A 13,862-nucleotide genomic window follows, 5' to 3' on the forward strand; every position below is an offset into this window, starting at 1 on the left:
ATTAAGCAGCTGGGCATCTCGCATACGCGGAAACCCAGGAATAGGACTGAGCATTGTTAAAGGGCATCTTTCCCAATCGCTAATAGGGAAAGCGTAGACATAGCAGATGCATGGTACGTAGGAAGAATAGGTGTGTGTGTATAGAGAGAGAGAGAGAGAGAGAGAGAGAGAGAGAGAGAGAGAGAGAGAGAGAGATGAACAAAGAGGGAGAGATGAGGCAAAATGATTGTAATGGGAGAGACGACACAAGACAGCGAGAGAGGGGGAGGAAGAGAGGGAGAGATAACATAAAAGGGAGAGATGAGGCAAAATGATTGTAATGACAAAGAGACTACACAAGACAGAGCAAGAGAGAGAGAGAGAGAGAGAGAGAGAGAAAGAGAGAGGGGAGAGGAAGAGAGAGAGATAAAATAAGAGGGAGAGATCAGGCAAAATGATTGTAATGACAGAGAGACTACACAAAACAGAGCGAGAGAGAGAGAGAGAGAGAGAGAGAGAGAAGGGGAGAAGGGGAGAGCGAAGCGGATAGAGAGCTAGATACAGGTAAAGAAAGAGGATGAGGCAAACAAATAAAAAAGACAACCCTGTCTGTAAGAGTTGATCGAGTCAACGAAAAGCATCTTTTCAACAGATATCATGTGGACAGTACATTGACCTCATTTACAAAAAGGTCATTTTCAAGGACCTATTTTAGGGCATGAAAAAGTCATCAGATTACACGCAGACTCGTTGAAAGTCAATTTACCTGTACATTTTTTCCCGACATGAAAGAATTCACTGAAAGAGACATTTCTACGCTACAGATATGTTTCTTATTCAATTGAAAATTGTGACATAAAAATATAAACTGGGTGTGTTTGTGAAACGCCCCGTTATTCATCATCAAAGCATATTGACGTCAAATGGTGAATATATTGAATTATTTTATATTGTATATGACATTTTTTGTTATATCAGTCTTTGGACTGTTTTTTACAAGGAATTTCTTTCAATAAACCGATATGAATGAAGATATGACCAGCAAATACTGTAAAATATCGAAATTGTTTAAATTCATATAAATATCATAAATATAATCAAATGAATATAAATATCATTTATATAGACACTAATTCAATTATAATGGTAGTCACTTAGGCTTCATTAAATTACACTCAGATATTTGAGGCAAAGTATAATTCAAAATAGAATGGAAAGAGGTTACGTTTGATGTATCCCAAATGAGCAATTCGTTCGCATCTTTTATAATGACGTCAATAAGTCAATTTGTTTAAAGTGAATCGTTACAGATTTAGAATTTGAAAGAAAAGCGTTAGAGTTCATGCAAACCATGAAGATTATGACGTACATGTTCTATTCATAATACAAAGAAGTTCGTCAGTATTTCAAAGAAAAAAAGATATATACCCCACTTCCACAGCATATTGACGACTGAACAAACAATTACTACCAGTATACGTCAGCTGTAGACAACGACAGAAACATTTACAAAATGAGGTGTGATAAGTACAAGAGAAGTGAAACTATTTTTATGTCGCGAATTCCGATGTACGTTTTGCAGATCTCACGGACTTTAAGTTGGACTTTAATACGTTCACGCCACTGTTTGTTCTCACCATTTACTGGCATTGGTCGTGCAAATCATGATCACGAATCTACAGAATTTTCATTTTTTGATAATTCATTATTGAAGGATCTAAAGATCATAATGGTGATAGCAAACAGTGGCATGTACGGCCTGCCATAGTTAAGTTCAACTTAAAGCTAAAGACCAGTTATGGTCATGCAATTGCATTGTGAAAGAAACGTTGTGAAATCGATCAGAAAAGGTTGATCATCTAGCATAGATGTATTGCAAGGTTCTGGAATTATCAAAATTATAAGAAATTTGGCCAAGTCTTCATAAAGTTAGAATCACTGTACACAGAAAAATGTATATGGGACTACACACACGTGCGCGACACGTGCATTTGTATCTCTCAACAGTATATAGATATACTAATTTACCAAATATATCAATTAGTAGGCGGTTTCCTGTCAAAATTTTTATCGTCATGTAATATTCAAAACATATTCTTTCACATGATTGGTAATAAGAGCTTCCATTTCATTTTTTAAAATTTTGGCGTTTCCAATACTGGTCTTTACCTTTAAAGTCGATCTTAGTCTTTGTGTAATATCCCCTGGTATGATACACCGTTGTTGTGAAGAAGCCTGTTCGTAATCATCTGATAAATCCATCGACAAAGATACTAGATATGTGCTCATAGTATGCGATCTATATTCATCATATATAAATGCGAATGTAAGTGCATTCTACGATACGCCGGATCTGTATGAAGTATTATTTTATAGTGGAAACAGAAAGCTGATTGTGAAGAATCTCCATAAGTTTGAGACCGTAAAAGGGCAATTAGCTGGAATGCTATCCAGGAAGTGAGGAATATGCACTACAATGCAGAGAATAGTAATTGAGTCCAGTGACCGGGAAACAATAATCATAGTAATACTGTAAGCGCTTTGATCGGTTGTAACCATGGTAACTGGTAAAGCACTTTATAAGGAACATGTATTATTGTTATCATGATTATTATAATTGCTATTATTGTAAATGGTATTTATATCTGTATCAAAGTCGCAATCATTCGTACATGCAGGTATACTCCCTTCCATTATATTTTTACTGGAGCTATTTCTTCGGAGCTACCAATGATCATGTACAGTGCGTTCCAAAAAAAAAAACGAAACCGAGAATTATCGATGTTTTATCATAACTTGATTACAATTTTAATTAATAAATTAAAATTATTTGAGGTGTCATATGAAAGGGCAGAAAACGAACTTTCTAGAATTGTGATTTTCTCTTTGAGATTCAGATACCGTTCGCCAAATGACTTTTTTGGTACCCTTTCTCCAAATTATTTGTATTCATCATGCATCAAATGCAAGAGGAGGATCTAAGCTTTACGAATATGTGTAATTTATTTATTACAATTGTGATTAGGTTATGATAAAACATCGATAATTCTCGGTTTCGTTTTTTCCGGGACGCACTGTATAGTAATACGTTGACTGTTTTAGCTTGCTCCGTGCCTGCTATGAAATAAGGGCATGCAGGTCAATGGTAGAGAGGAGAGGATGCAAGAGTATAAGATAATATCGACCGGTGAAACTCACACCGCCTAGACCCTGTAGGTGAACAACGTCTTATAAGATCGCATTTCCTTGTACTCAGGCATTGTCGAGGAAGTAATACGTCCTCATTCTTTAAAGCTTATCTGCCACAGTTTACAGGAGGGATTAGACTGCCCTGCAAGGTCACTAGACAGGTGGTTATCTCATCAACGCAGCTCTCAGTTAACATAAGAAAAAGAGGATAATGGGGGACCAATGGTCACCGATTAGACATTGTTTGTTATATAGAGGGCGCAAGTAGCTACCAGTAGTGCAGTGGGCCTTTAACCCAAGGGTGTACCCAGCGTATAAGCCGCGGTTGTTATCACCCCCTCCCCCACCCACAATTGTACTCTCCGCTAAGCCTTTTTCGGCATTTCGTTTACGCGACCACGGCCCAATTACTGCCTCACTAAGACTTAATTTAAGAAGAGAAGATAAAATGAAATTGTTTAAATCTTTTTTTATATAATAATTTACTTGTCTAGCTTTCTCTCTTGTATATATCGTAAATACTTCTCTCATGTTTCTTGTTTTACTAGAATTTGCTCGTATCATTATTGTAAGTTCTTATTTTGCTGTAAGTTTTCCTTACTTCTGTACTATCTATTTTCATGTTTTCTGTGTCTATAGGGACCCCTCTGTAAACCAGCATTATTATGCTATCAACGCTGAGTAGGGCCATCCCTCCGTCTTCCTTTTTTAAATTTTTCATACGTGTGTCTTTATGATTGTAAATATATATATACGTTGATGTATTTTTTTTTAATGACGGAAAATAAATACAATACAATAGAAATATGACAAATCAGAGAATAAAAAATTAGAGACGATAATACAAATTATATAACAAATCAGATGAAATAGGAAAAGAGAAACGTTATGCATGATAAGATCATGTCAGCTACGATAGGATATAGTGGGATTAGATCATGATAAGCTAGAATATGGTATGACAAGCCTTTTTGCAATTTGCATTCTTTGATTCTCTCTGCAACTCTGAAATCATTGAAAGAGTGGGGGTATTTGTATTAGCACTTATGATCATGCATGAAATATGCGACTCGCATGCCTTAAATTTACTTTGCCTCAACAGGGTATTACCATAAGCTCTTGCATATTTCTCCAACGCGGACTCTATTGGTTTTCACTGGTGTCAATGAAAGTTCGATTTAAACGAGGGTGGAGTGGTTAGACTAGTCACTAGAAGTGCAAGAAAAGCATGATGATAGAGATATAGAGTAATTAAGTGTTTTTCACAAAAGCGACAAAGATAAGGTTAAATTTCTTGTAGAAAAGGAAAGGGGAAAAGACACAACTACTTGAATGCCAGTGGTTATATAATTGTAAATGATCGCATTTCATTGTTATATAAATTATGGTTGTATGATTGCCTACGATTAGAAGTGATTGCATTTGATTGAAAATGATTGCATGAAGATTGTTGTATTTGAAGGATTTCTTATTGAGGCTTTTAATAGTGCACATGCGCTAGATATGTATTCTCGGTCTGAATACTAGTTCTAGGGAGTGTTTTACAAAGACTAAGATCGACTTTAAGTTGGACTTAACTATGGCAGGCCGTTGATGCCGCTGTTTGATCTCACCATTATGATCTTTAGATAATTCAATAATGAATTATCAACAAATGTAAATTCGGTAGATTAGTGACCAGGATTTGTACGTCCATTGAGAGACCGATGCCAGTAAATGGTGAGAGCAAAAGGTGGCTTTAACGGCCTACCATAGTTAAGTCCAACTTAAAGTCCATCTTAGTGTTTGTGAAACACCCCCTTCGTAGATAGGCAGGGATAGCAGGATATCAGTCACCCTACCCAAGATCGAGAATAAATTTAAAAGCAAAGGAGTACAATTAAGCGGACCTCATTGCCTTATCTACTTCTACCTTCCTCTTTCTCCACTGAAATAATACAGAGCCAGTTACAGCATGACATTGAGAATATTAGAGAAATTTCCACCGGATAGCCCCCATTGGCAATGATACGCCAAACTGCTTGTTTGTACGGATCACCTTTCAAATGGATCCTCTCTGCAACTGCAATGACAAATTACAAGAGTAGAGTATAGAAATATTAGCATTTGCGAAATTGGTAAAAAAAAAAAATCAATGTCACAACACCATATTCGAGAAACACTGAAGCTCTATTTTCTTCTCCCACACGCAGTGGCATTTTTATAAGTGTTAATGAATATTTTGATCATTGCAGAAACAACGGTATTAGAAGGATGAGGGCATCTCGATGAGTAATATTAACTATGGTTATAGGAATAATAGCAGCAGTAGTAGTAGTATAGTAGTAGTAGTAGTAGTAGTAGTAGTAGTAGTAGTAGTAGTAGTAGTAGTAGTAGTATGAGCAGTAGTATTAATAGTAGTAGTAGTAGTAGGAGCAGTAGTAGCATTATTAGCATTAGTAGCAGTAGTAGTAGGAGCAGCAGCAGCAGCAGCAGTAGTAGTAGTAGTAGTAGTAGTAGTAGTAGTAGTAGTAGTAGTAGTAGTAGTAGTAGCAGTAAATGTCGTAGTAGTAGAAGAAGTTGTAGTATAAGGATATTGTCACAATGACAGTTATATGAAATAAGCGATTATAGGCATTCGTGTTGTTATGTCACAAGCAACATGTAGGTAAAAAGCTCGGTTTTTTGTGGTATATATTGAATTAGAGATGTGAATCCAGGATTTGAATAAGGCAGACACAAAACCAAAACAAAGGCTGTACGGAGAGCATATTCATAACAATGTCTTCTTAAAGGGATAGTTGAGTTCTGTTACAGAGGGCGCTACACAAAATAATTTTTTGTGAGATAATGAAGAACTGAGTGTCAAATTTGAAATAACATAATATTTAAATGACAAAATCATCTTTGTTTGATCAAAATCAGTTCAATGCATTGGCATGAAAACATTCATTCAAACGCTCACGATCTCAGACTCCAACACGTTTAGGAACACTCACAGAAGGATGACGGTTAGGATAGGACAGCTAAGCGTATTTCAAGTAAATTTGCTACTTTGCATTTTGTTGAATGTCTTTTGGACGGCTGTCAGGACTCGGCCTACGCATACCGCGTTTTATGGTAATATATGCATGGGATCTTCCTGGCGTTCGTCGTTTTCTCGCGATGTTAATCCCACTCCTGACTCTAAAAATACACCATTCGTGTAAACTCATAAGATGATATTCAATATCATCAATCGTAATATGGCGTAGTCAAATTGATTACCCCATTTTTCCCCATAGGAAAGGAAGCTTAGTTTTGGGGGATTACATAAATAAGCTGATTAGTGGCAGTAGGACAGAACATAAAGAAAGGAATGCAAAACGATGACTACCTTTTCAATTCGTATAATATGCTGTCAGCGGGTGAGATGTTGTTGGTGTAGTTTGTTTGCAGTGGTAGTAGAATATATTTTATTGCATTCTAAATTGATTAGGGCAGGGCTACCCCGCCACAATGTCCGAATGTTTGTTCGTTTGGTCGTTTGGCTTTGTTTTATTTCCCTTTTTTTCTTCTTGTTAAGCTTGACACGAATTGAGAGCACCAGCCTCGCAGCATCTAGGAAGGGAATGTTTAAGAAGAAGACTGATTGAGACATTTTACATGTTTCAATGAAACACTGGTCATGTCGGGATAAACTTATCCTTGATACTTGTCTCTGCTGTCTTCCGATATCAATTTGATCATCGAAGTGCATTTTAATATGCAGAATATTATTCACCGCTGACAAAATAGTGATGTACCAGTCATGCAGAGTAGCGCGCTGATGCGAACATTTAACGCCACATGTTTTGAAGTATGTGCAGCAAGACAGATGCTGAGGTGATGCTAGGAAGTGACTTCGAAGAAATACATAATGCAATCAGAAAGATGCCCACACACATGAGTTATGTGCAGGATTTCGACGGTGAAATAATATTAGCCGATGACTCTGAGGAGATGCAGGATGCGATGCGATGTTGCATGCACAGAGGAGCGTCGCTCTAGGGGATATGCAACATCTCAGCAAATAAAGAAAATTGATGACCTGTTTTCCCCTTGGTTTTTGGTGTGTTCTGTTTCTTTGTTTTGGTTTGGGAGTGGGGGGTGTCTGCTATTGTATTTTCATTTTCTTTTTCTTTTTGCTTCTTTTTTAATGTGAACATCTCTTGAGAAGTTGGAAAGCCGGTAACCCATTTTTCCTTATTGGCAAATTTAAAAACAAATTGTTGTTATGCTATTGCTACTGATGCTTCCTCTTTAGCTGGGAAATATTCAGCTTACTTGTGGGCAAAGATGGGCCGACACTCCCCTCCCCCTACCCCCCCCCCCCCCTCTCCTCCTTATTAAAAATGTTCTTGTGTCGCCCCTCCTGGTTGCACACTACAGACATTCGAGCAGACGTTATTGGTGGAGGAAGAGGGGCACGTAACACAGACCCTCGGGGCAGTCTGCAATTTGACAGGTCTGTTCTCATAACCTCCATCGTGATTTCGCATTTTTTGGAATGCACGGTACCCCTTTCCTAACGTAGGGAATGTACAATATTTTTGAAATATTCGTGACACGTTTTATTTCAATCTCCCCTTCCCTCTTCCAGGCCCCACCCGTTTCGCATCTGATGTGTCCCCCAGAGCTATGCCCCAATGATCATGATTGTATCAGACTACCAGATGTGTTCGTATAGGCCTGACAGCCTGTCCTGTTTTCATCAGCTCGAGTTTGCTAAATAACCCGCTATTTTCAGACTCTGGATGTTATCCTGAAGCTCGAAATTGCGTTCCCACCAGACCGATATGCTCATCACAACCTATAGCTCGAACGGGCGCAAACTAGCCCGCTATTTCCCAAATAGCGGGATATTTTGGAAACAAGACCAAGATTTTTCTCGGGATGTTTTCTCGACCAAATATCCCGCTAATTGCAACTGCGGGCTGATGCAAACGCAAATTAGCTGGATAATTTGCGATAGGGTTCGTTAAAATAGCTGGGTTTTTTTGGTAAACTCGAGCTGATGAGGACAGGCCTTAGACAGCCATACAGAAACACATCTCCCGGCATAGATTAATTTGTTCAATGTTTCACTGCATACTACCCACATTTTTACATTTTTTTCGAACTCGTGTGTTGGAAGAAAATAAATAAAATATCACAAGTTGATTGTATCAGTTTTATTTGAACATAACGCCATTGTTATGAAACGCCTCACAAGAACGTGTATGTTTACATGTCTCCATGCATGAAGTCATGAAGACGAGGTTGTCAGATGCCAAACTAATTTTCTAGTTTGCCAATTCAGGAGGCGGGAATGGCCATCAAAAAGGCGACGAACAGAAAAGGAAATTGATGACGGGAAGTGTGCACGCCACCGTACCAACACGCAGAAGGTGTAACGTAGTGAAATTGAGCGCTAAAATCGGCAGTGATTGCTTTTAGATTTCCGTTTGCAGCAATGGTATTAAAGCGTGAAGGTAGACAGCATTCTGTCACGACCGGAAACAAGATCTAGTGTAGATGTGAACGTGTCCATAAAGGGAAAAAATGATAGACTGATTGATGTTATTAGTGAATTCGAATGGCGTGAAGAAGCATGATGATACGTGTAACACAAAAGCGCACTATTTCATTATTTATATCATGTATCGGGTAAGATAATTAGCAACGAAATGGATAAAAGGGAAACAAATCTATAGATTGCCTATTCAAACCCCGGTTGAATCTGTCAACCCCGGTTGAATCGACAGAATCTATTTCGAGGCTGTCAAACAAAACCTCATTTTAGACTAATGTCTTTGAAAAGGCGACGAATCCAACGTCTAGTATTAAACGTAATACAGTATTTTATTGTCTTATTAAAATGTCTGGAATGTTTTTATTACAAGTGAGTGACTTTCAGACAATACTGCCGTCAACCTGTTCTGACAACTGATATAGCTTTCGCACGTAACATACCTAATATTCATTTGAGTAATCAAGCATGATTGCATGTTGACTATTAACAACGGATGGCTTGGTAAATGTTTTGTTTCACTTCATTTTAGAAACGTAGTGTGATTGTATTTTTTGTTTGTTACATTGTATTTGAAGGAAACGAAGCATTTAGCTCGCTTGAAGAATCACTGCGGATTTCGATGGCGCCTGCCAGTGTTTCGTGATAACAAACCCTTTATCGAGTGGACAATTTGTGGGTAATTTGGTGCTATTGGTTTCAATTGCTTTTGAGATAATAAAAGCCGACAACATGACGGAGGAAAGGAGAGAGGAAAGGGGAGGGGAGTTCTAGACGGGGAACATTTTCATTTCACGAGGAAAGGAGGGGATATTAAATAAGTAGATCTCTGTGAGAAAAATCACGCCGTACATAGCGAAGTGAGTTGCCTGAGATTTCGTATGCATAAGTGGGGAAGGGGAACAGGGAGAGGGAGAAAGGGAGAGAGAGAGAGAGAAAGCGCGAGAGAAAGATAGAGGGAGAAAGAAAGAGAGAAGAGAGAGAAAAGAGAGGGAGAGAGAAGGAGATGGAGAGAAAAAAAGAAAGAAAGAATGAAAGAAAGAAAGAAAGAAAGAGAGAAGAGAGAGAATAGAGAGGGAGACAGACACACGGACTGACACACAATTATTGGGAGAAGTAGACTGAAATAGACGGAGAGAAATGAACGAAAGAAGTAAATATACTGCACAGAGAGAGAGAAGGGGGAAGGGGGACGATAAAGAGAAAACGGGGAGGGGATAGGGGGTAGAGAGAATAATAAAGAGGGAGAGGGAGTGACCGAGAGGAGAAGGGGTAGACTAGACTTGAAATAGGAGGAAGTAAAAATGTAACTTCTCCAAACCAGAATGATACATGACCTGGTCTGTATCGAGACGACAGATTTTGCGATTAATTGATGTCTTGGTAAAACAATGCTAACATGCCAGACGAAATAATTTCCTTATTGACTCCATGATAATCAAACGGTGGATGTAGCAACTTAAAAGAGGAGAAAGAAAGACAAACATCGCTTTAAATATGAAAGGAAAGAGGGAGGGTTAGTAAGACAGAGAGAGAGAGAGAGAGAGAAATAGTAAGGGAGAGAAAGAGAGATAGAGAAGACAAAGCAGGGAGGGAGAGTGAGGGGATGGGAGTGGGTTACTGTAAAAAAAAGTTTGAGAGGAATTCAAAGAATGCTGAAGTCAAAGGAAATATATTAAATACAATGTTTAAAAAGAATACATGAGTAATGGTGAAAAAAGGGGAACAGGAAGAACAGTGAAATGGGAGGATGGAAATAAAATAAAGAAAGAAGATAAGAAGAGAAAAAAAAGTAACTGCAGTTATTTAAAATAACAAAACTTTCCGTTTAGTGCGAAGTAAAGGGAGCTCAATTAGAAGATGGTGTCGGTAACATAAATATTCACCATAAGACATCTACCCCACCCCCTCTAAAAAAAAACAATTTGAAAGGGAGACGGTATCCTATAGTCGTGACTGTCACCGACCTATATCCTCTCTCTCGTCCTCATATCACTTAACGGTCCACAATACATTTAGTCAGCCTATTTTGAGGAAGGGGCTTACTCAGACATTGCAAATGTGTTTGTCGTTTTTATTTCGACGTGGAGCACGTCGTTTATTTGTTTTTTTATTGCTCTGCCCACTCGGCATCTGTGTACCTTCTCCGTCTCAGCTCACAAAGGATATACCATTTAATGAAACAATCACAGCAAATTTTACACGTTTGTCAGATTTAACAAGCAGTGTGCTCCACGTTTAATTACTTTTACAATAATCACCTTATATTCAGCAATAAATGGAGTGTGACATTAGTATCCCGTTAGATATGACATGGCCCTTAATAATCATTTTCCTTTCCAAATGCAATTAATATGTTTGTTTGATTCTTTTTAATTCAATAACAATAATAAAGAGTTAAATATACACAGTGAATCATAATTATACAATTTTTCTCGGTTTAAAAGTAGTGCCTGCCTTGGTGCTACGCCTGTTTTCGTACCACAATCCACACATTTATTTCATGCCATGTCTGTCTGATATAATCATGCTCATTATTTTCTTGATTCAATCCGTCGCGAAAATATAACACTTTTGTTGAGGTTATCTTGTACGTGACTGTTGCAATGTGCAAGGTCCATCGTTGATTTAATGACTAATGCTTCGAGAATTAAAACACTTCGGGGAGTGATCTCCGGCGCTCCCTAGTACGAGCGAAATCACATTACCATAGCAACCATTCTAGTGGGCAAGATGAATTTGGATTATTAAATGTACATTTCTTTATTTTGATCAAAAGTGGAGATAGCCTCCAGGGTTCTCGCTGGGGATTTGCTCAAGCCTTATCTTAGACAGGAAAATTATTAGTCTGAATTGTCTGACATGATACTGTATTTAATTTGTGATGTTTGTCAACTATGACCTCCACATGACATGTCATCCAGTTATATTGTTTTGTATTATCTTTGGAAATGAAAATAAAATGAAATGAAATGAAAAAGAAATGAAATGGGGAAAAATGTGTTGCCTTTGTCGTATCCTTGCCGGGAAGGACAAGGATGAGCTCGTATCCAACCTATTTAGGATGTACAACTAGGTTAAGCCTCGGTCACAAATGCCATTACGAACACCGTACGAACGCCGTACGAACAATTTTCAGACCATGAAAATTCGGGAAGACCATGTAAAAACAGGGAGATTCGTCCGAACTTTTGTGACCGTAGCTTTAGCCACACAATCAAACGGACAAAATATTGGAAACTGTTAGGCGTCCTCTTAAAGGTACTATGTCCAATTTGCAGCCAACATCAAATTCTGTAGAACTTGTCAGAAATTATGAACATGGCACTATGTCCTATCTGTAAAATTTAACCGTTAGCAGTGTCCTAATATTCAAAGTATGGAAGGAAACCCGTTTACTTTCTAGACTTCACTTTCAGACACTATTGAGTGACTGACTGACTTTGTTTTTCTTTGGTAATATCATACATAAAATGCGCTGTAAAGGGTACATGAGCATTTGTCTACATCAAAAACCCAATTCTTGTAATGGCCAAAATTAAACTGATAGAATCTTTGCGCAGCACAAAACGTTCAAGGGTCTGAAAATCAGACTATTACTTTAGTGTTTGCAATCACTCAAGTCGATTCGACAACTAATGGTCGTTATTTTCCCACTTAAAGACATGATCAAGCCCTTTCGTTTTAAGTCTTTTAAATGCCGTTGGAATTAAACTTTTCACCTTTTTTGCCTGCAAATGGGACATAGTATCTTTAAGACTAATTACATCTCTGATGAGTATCTATGACCTTGAAAAATACGACCAACATCTATACGTTATTATTGACGACGTAATGGCCCACAGCTTCTAGTTTTAATCTTTCAATTGTTTTTATGCGTAGAAATCGTTCTTACCATAAAAAAAAAGGAAAATATTGAACACGCGGACGAATCAGAAACAGTAAGCACTCTTCTCAAATACCATGAGGATTTTGATGAGTACCTTTGACATTTTACAATACCATCATCACCATTGGATACGTTTTAATCGACGATGTAATTGTTATCGCCGTAGCTTCTATTTTCAACTTTTAAAAGATTGTCTTGAGTACAATTTCGTCCAAAGAAAACTGAATGCTTTGGCGGCGAGGGAAGCGGGTCACACGTGAAATCTGGGCCGATGGGGCAGGATAATTGGCCCCTCTTGACATGATTAGCGCTGCTCCATTGATCTCTGATGTTTACAATTAGCTAAAAGGTAGATATGCACGCAGACGCAGGCCCATCGTATAATGTGTTATATATTCAAAGGGGAAGTCCACCCTGATAGTAAGCTGGTTTTAATAGAAGCATAAACGTGAGAGAAGCCGGTCAGTGGAATTTTGCACAAATTCCGATAAAGAACAAGAAATTATGAATGTTTAAATTTGTCATCAGTGAAACACAAATTGGCAACTCTGTGACGTATCTTGCGAGACCCCTTTCTGTTTGTTCTGTACATAAAATATCATACACTTTCATTTTCTTCGTTAAAGGTAAAGACCAGTATTGGAAACGCCCCAATTTCAAAAAATGAAATGGAAGCTCTTATTACCAATTATGTGAGAGAATATGTCTTGAATATTACATGACGATACAAAAATTGACGGGAAACCGCCTACTAATTGATATATTTGGTAAATTAGTGTATCTCTTGCCTGTTGATAGATATGAAATGCACGTGTCGCAACGTGTGTGTAGTCCCATATACATCTTTCTGTGTACAGTGCTTCTAACTTTATGAAGACTTGGCCAAATTTCTTATCATTTTGATGATTCCAGAACCTTGCAGTACATCTATGCTAGATGATCAACCTTTTTTGATCGATTTCTTTCACAATGCAATCGCATGACCATAACTGGCCTTTAGCTTTAATGATGATGGAATAGATATAACAGAGCAAATGGGAAAGGAGCTCGCATGATACGTCACAGAGTTGGCAATTGGTATTTGATTGATCGCAAATTCAAAAATTCAAAAAGTTCTTATTTTTAATCGGAAATTGCCAATTTTTCCTTTTTGTGCTTCTATGAAACCAATTTGATATCAGATGCATCTAGGCCTCATGGTATGATATTTTGTCCATTTAAAATGCAGCATGGTTGCGCTTCGAGGTTATTTCTAATATTTCATGTGAGTTTTAAATGGATGCTAAAGATAGAGGT

This window comes from Strongylocentrotus purpuratus, unplaced genomic scaffold (genome assembly GCF_000002235.5).
Source record: "Strongylocentrotus purpuratus isolate Spur 01 unplaced genomic scaffold, Spur_5.0 spur5_scaffold_13, whole genome shotgun sequence".
In the NCBI taxonomy this organism is placed as follows: domain Eukaryota; kingdom Metazoa; phylum Echinodermata; class Echinoidea; order Camarodonta; family Strongylocentrotidae; genus Strongylocentrotus; species Strongylocentrotus purpuratus.